This window comes from Copidosoma floridanum, unplaced genomic scaffold (assembly GCF_036245765.1).
Source record: "Copidosoma floridanum isolate Cflo_tuat_1 unplaced genomic scaffold, Cflo_Japanese_pri ptg000006l, whole genome shotgun sequence".
Taxonomy (NCBI): Eukaryota; Metazoa; Arthropoda; class Insecta; order Hymenoptera; family Encyrtidae; genus Copidosoma; species Copidosoma floridanum.
Genome location: NW_028321883.1, coordinates 16,373,686 through 16,380,469, shown reverse-complemented (window position 1 = coordinate 16,380,469; position 6,784 = coordinate 16,373,686).

Below are 6,784 nucleotides of genomic sequence, written 5' to 3'. Positions count from 1 at the left end.
GCGTGGGACGGCCTCTGTTATTGAAATATTTGAAAATCGCGTGGGTAACGAAAACGAAATATGGAAACACACCGCTAGAACATAATAATTATAATACCATCACTACGTGATAGGTACAGACTAAAAAGTTGGTCATACTATTTGCAACACACGGGATGATTTGCAAAATGTTTCAGTTTATTTATCACTCGAGCGTGCATAAGTCAGTGTTGCAAAAAAAAAAAAAAAAAAAAAAGAGAGATACTCACCAAAAAGGGAATAAACATATCGTTGCCGCGCAAACAGCGAATCCAATAATTCATTCGCGTTTGAAAAATTGATTATTTAAAAAGTTTCCCCAGTGCTTGATGAGAACATAAATCGTTCAACTGATTTGTCGTTGTTTTTTTCCCTCTCAATCGTAAATCTAACGACCTCTGATTTATAATATTGCAATAATAGCCGCGATGAAACATACATGCACTCCGGTGGAATAAAAAAAAAAAAAAATCGGTCGCGCGCAACACAGTGCGAGATACATGTATATACTTACTGACCCAGGTGACCCCGAAAAAAGTATAATATGGTGCGTAAGTGGGCCACTTGGTATATTACGGTATCATACACATGTGCAGGGTGCATGAGACATCGTCCAAGTTGTTTTCACTCGCGGCGGTGCCGATCGTCCGCGAGTCATCGCCGATTGTATATGTACTGTACTTGTACGTATGTGTACACCAACTTGACCGCGTGGCTTCGAGGACCGAATAAGTGTATATACACGCGTCGACTGATATGCGCGAGGAATGTGTCACGGCACGCACTTTATTTGTATGGGGTTACACATACACGGGTATGATAATCACGATGCGGCTCTCTCTCCGGCAGCGCATTTTAGTTGTCTAACGGGTCTCGATGATAAAACTGCTTATGAATATTTATACGCGGCTCTCCCTCCCTCTCTTTCTCTCGGTTATGACCATTGGAACTTTGGACGGCTGATCGTTCGATGGAACTTTTTTTTCTGCGTACCGATTTTGACGATTAGTTATACAGTTTTTGAAACGAGCGATTTGGACGGCGTTTTAACAGTTTTCACTTTACTCCGATTAGCCGATTTTTTTTTATTACTGGAATATATCAAGCCATAGTGTATCTTGTAACGAGCATCAGGAGGACTCTTTAATGAATGGAGATTTAGGTATCGCGATCGAAAGTTTTTTTTTTTTTTTTTTTTTTTTTAATCATGCGAAGAGGAGGCACTAAATTATATTTGGCCAACGCAAAACGGACGATCGTCGCGGTGTAGTATACCATCGGAAGCTTGATTGGATGAATAATCGTTTGCTCGAGTGGCGATTTAATGGTGATTTAAAAAAAAAGAGAGTCGCGATCGGTAAGTGTACACACTCGGGCAGAGAAAGCCTAATTTATGCACGAACGCGCGGTTCGCACCTGCGAAGCCCAATCCAAATCGGTGTATCATGGCTATCGTAACTTTGGCTCAACAATGCAGTTATTAATTCGAATCTGTGTACTTTCTCGCAAAGAATGGGGCGATGTGCGACGTGTCGCGGTCGATCGTGAAAAAAATCGTTCTTCCGAGCAATTGTTTTTTTTTTCTCTTTCGTTCGATGGCCAACCGATCAAGTGCAGCGGAGAATTTACATTCTTCGGGAATTTCCCTTTTGCGCGAAACAAGTTCCAACGGAGCACAACACTCGATCTAAAAAAGATACAAGGCGCAATCGCGGGGAGCGACGAAGGAAGGAAAATAAAATCGTTTTTTCTCCGCGAGCTCACATTACCCCCCCTTTATATATTGACGCGAGTACAAAACGATAGCCACGAGTGAGAGAGAAAAAAAAAAAAAATAAATAAAAGAGTCGAAAACGTCATTTACTTTCTCCGCTCGATCTGTCACTTCTTTTTCGCAAGTGAGTATAAACATACACTTGGATCGCAAAAACAACAAACAGCGTGAGATGTATAGAGGCCACAAAGGAAGAGCCGAGAGAAAAGAAATGCAATGAGCTTGAGGGAGAGGCGTGGAAGAAGAAGAGATAGCCCGTGAGCGCGAGCTCAAATAAAGTGCAAAGAGAAAGCGGTCGTGGGTATAGGTAGACGACATACGCTCGGTACATGGTATGTATACACAAGGTATAAGCTCGAGCGAGAGATCGGTAAGTATAAGCACTGCGCGGTGAATCTCCGCAGCGGTGACTTCTGTGACGCTCCGATCGCGCGCGCAAGGTCGTCGAACTGTTTTTGTGTTGTTGTGTGTACGCTGTTCTGGCTCTCTGATTAGTTAATCAATCGTCAACGGAATGCGAGGGAAGAATATTGATTTTCTCTCTCTCTTTTTTTTTTTTTTTTTTTTTTTTGAGAGAGAGAGATATCGATTTTTCAGCGGCTAATGAACGGTGAACATACCGATCGCTGCGTGGGTGAAATTCAGGGTACTTCATTGCGAAATAAATGGTATCGCGTGAGCTGAGAAAAAAAAATTTATCGTTGTAAAAGTACAAGAACAAGTAAAGAGTAAAAAAATGTACCTGTTGAGACGAAAAAGACGAATGCTTTTTTTTCGTTCGAGATTCATCACTTTTTCTACCTGCCACTTTGTCATAGAGTGTCATTGGATCTGAAAAACAATAAAAATTTCGTAAATCAATACGAATAACTCATTTTATTGGAAAATGTGAACTTTTGAGACAAAACAGACGATTCACCCTTTGCTCTCGCAAAAATGCAAAAATACTTCAACGACGCAATTATTTTTAAAAACAATGACTTAACATCGTACAATCGAAATAAACAAGGTGCATACGTCAATAATAATTGGAAATAAAGAAGAAAAAAATACACGTACCCGCCCAGTGTCGAAACATAACTCGCATTGTTTGTCCCAGCCATCGCAGATACATTTGTGTGTATACGTATGCGCATCGGACCTTTCTTCCGAGACTTGGTATACAAACAAACACGTACAGGTATAAGGTATTTGCACTCTGGTCCCCTTCGTTCTTTTCCTCGAGAGTTTCTCCAATTACGGAAGGAGGAATACGAATTTTTGCGGTCGCGCGCACACAATCCCAACCGACCGCGTACCAGTGTACAGCTGTACATGTATAAAAATTCGAGGCTGGTTAACGATGACAACAATAAAAAGGTAATACACGAGCGTCGGCGGTGGCTCGGTCTTAAACGAAAGAGATTTTCCATTATGCGACGACGCGCCGTAGGTATCACTTTCCCTTCTGCAAACTAATATTATAGACGACGACGAGGCGCTTCGTTACGATGATACCCGGCCGAATAAGTATATATTTCGCGATTTGCCTTGAAATCCCCGGGTACACCGTCCATCCCTGCTTGGTTTAAAAATATTGTTAAACGCGTGCCCGTCATGGAACCAACAATGACCGCTTTGGCTCGCTCATAAGCTTTCCTCATTTGCGAATAAATTTTGCAAAGTATACGAGGGTCTCGTTGTACGCTCGTACAAACCATCAAAAAGACCCGCCTCGGGGGGCTCGTGAAATAAAACATACGGAGAAAAAAAAAATGAACGGTAACAAACTTTTGAATAGAGGAAAATGAAACGCGAGTAAGAAGCTGATACTAGAGAGACAAGGGAATGTAAAAAAAAAAAAAAAAACACAGAGTAAGTATATATTAAAAAGGTGACACGCGAAGATAACATCATCATGATGATCGTCGTTGTCAGTGATTGCGAGACAACGCACACGCAAATGTAAGTATTATGCTTATACGCGCGACGTGCCTGTAGTGTGCACATTATGAAAAAGAGAGTCCCTCTTTTTCACCACTTGTACCACACATCAGATACTAATCGGTAAACGGTGAAAATATAATTTACACGCGTGCCCATGTAAACCCCGCGTAAGGATGGAAAAAAAAAAAGAAACTCTTTGTAATACGCGTGTTTACGCACTTGTCGGCAGTTAATATGTTTATTATACGTGTGTGTACCTATTACCCATCGTGAAAGTGACGAAACCCTCCGATGCGTATATATACGTACATACCGCGTTCTTTGTTTCTTTGACAAGTTATGCGATTACTTGCGCGTATATGTACATACAAAACGTGTAGGTACATACACATAACTATATATAATGTATGGATAAAAGATCATTGGACACACGCGAGTGAGTACAGCTCATGATCGACTCGTGGGAAGTTGCTGGTCGAGGAACTCGCAGTGAGGGCAGGGTTTTTTTTTTTTTTTTTTTCCTCAACTTGTGTACTGTCGGATGGTTATTGCGTAGGTAGAGGTATACACATTATTCGGCCGGACGACTCGGCGGCTTTTGTGTAAGTATGTACGCGACGATTCGAGAGAGAAAGAGAATTTAGAAAGCGCCGGCGGAAAAAAAAAAGCGTAATGGGATTCCCCCCTGGCCGCCCCCGAGCGACGGCGACTGCCGGTTTTTTTGCGTGATTCTTATTTTCTTGGTCTTAATATACTTACTTGGTTGTGTTTTTGCGGCTACTGCGCGCCGGATGATTTGATGGAAAAAGAGAAAAAAAAAAGAAAAAAAAAGTTGCTTATCATTTATAATATTATAGGAATTTAGTGCATTAGGAAAGTCTCGTGACACTCAAAGTATGTAGATCGCGAAGAAGACTTCGATCGATGGAAAATATTGGATCCTAGGTGCTGTTATTTCCATTGGCGTTGCATCTCCATCAACAACTAGTAGACAATAATCGCACGTAGTTAAGCCTCGCAAGGATTAATTGTATCAAAATTTGTTTTTTCCTCCATCCACGCGCCGGGAGAAATCATGAGAACCAAAAAAAAAAGGAAAATTTCTCTTTCGTTGAGTTATCAGATGTACCTGTACACATGCTGCGTACCTTTTAATTGCGCAAAAGACGCGACCATCATCAAAATACTCATTATATATATATTTATACGTTGGGGTACAGACGAGTAATTTAGATCAATCTAAGAAGACTCAACGACGGATTAAGCGCTCAAAGCGCGCACTTACGCGTACATATACATACTAAGTATATGCTTATCCCAGTTTTGATGACGAGAAAGAAGAACGACACGTTTCGAAAGCGTATATATATATATATATATATATACGAAACACTTGTGTGTGCTTACTGTATATACAATTGCGCTTTACGACTCGGTACGGGTGTGTGTGCAAATCCACGAACAACAGATCGCGCCATCCAAAAGTTTCCCTTTTTCGGTATATATATGTATATGTGCGCATGTTTTTGCGGTTAGCCGATTCGAAAATCGTTTTGCGATGACAATAAGTTACACACGAGGCGCGAAATCGTGAGCGTAAGATTATTTTTTACCAAAAGGAGTAAAAGGGAAACTATATGTATACATGTACATGTACACGACACTTTCTCGCAATAACAAACGGCGTGTATATATGGGTATTGTGTGCTCATCGCGAAGACGAACGCCCCATCCGACTTGTAGATTTTCTCACCGATTTCCCATCGCCAACGCACGCACAATGGACCGAGCGACTCGTGAAAAATGAAAAAACGAAAAAAAAAAAGACAATTGCCAACCGATGAGTATAATTATATTCTCCCCGAAAAAAAATATGAGCTTGCGTAACTTGGCGAGTCGCCCGTATATATTATGTACACGTAACGAGCGATGTCATTGTGTGTATATATACATACACATACCCTCTTTTGGTGCTTATCGAACGCACACCCTCTTTCTCTCTCGCGAATGGCTTTCCTGTTCTTATCTCTTCCTTCCGGCCCCCGATTCGGCTGAAAAACATTTGCGTCACATTGTATAAATATACGTGAACGCACCCGCAGGTACACACATAATATAAATATATATCGTACCTACCCACACGTACCGCAAATAATTGGCTTTCTCCCGTGGCAAATGGATGCGGATTTCTTTGGAGGAAGAGGCGCGCAGCGTATGTTTCTTGTTTTTTTTTTTTGCTCGTTCCCCCTTTGTGTGTTACATACTTACCTGTAATGTACGTAATACAAAAATGCCAGCGGTCCAGAGCCGGAAAGTCCGGGAGCCGCGTGTTTTTTTTTTTTGTTGTTTTCTTTTCATCCCATCCAACAGTAAATGTCGAGCGGGTATACTTTCAACGATTCGGGAATAGCCGCAGTTACTCGAGGTATTACTGCACACACATGCACATCACCCGGACGACGGATCAGTCGAGTGATTACGTGTGTCGTCGCCGTCCTCTTGCGATTGATATATCCGCGCGCTTACGAGACCACGACTTACGTGACATTCGGGGGGAGGGGGGGGGCTTTTCGATTTTTTTTTCTTTCCCGCTCGACCGAATATATCCGCGTGTTGTCTCGCCAATCCGATTGATGCGTTGGGTAATGTGTGTTTTTACCCTTTTCCTATGAAACCCTTGAATACCAAAAAGCGTGAAAGACCCAAGAGTGTATACGGTATATATACGTCGATGGCCCAGGTGGGACAAATGATGCAACAACAATACGTTACATATGTATAGGTTTATATAATATCACCTTACCTCCTGTAATCGTTTCATCGGAACCACCTGTTAAAAATATGTAATGTCTTCTGTGGTGACGTGCGTACCTACATGAATATTACAATGACGTATGTTCAAATTGTGTAGTCTATTGTACGTGTATTTGATGCCAAGCTACATTAGCAAGGACTCTGAAGTGGTTGGTTACGCGGTGTACTAACCGATTGTTCATCAGAAGAGTCCAGTTGGAGGTCCCATAGATGTTGAAAGTATACACTTTTAATCGCGCGGCGCATCTTTGG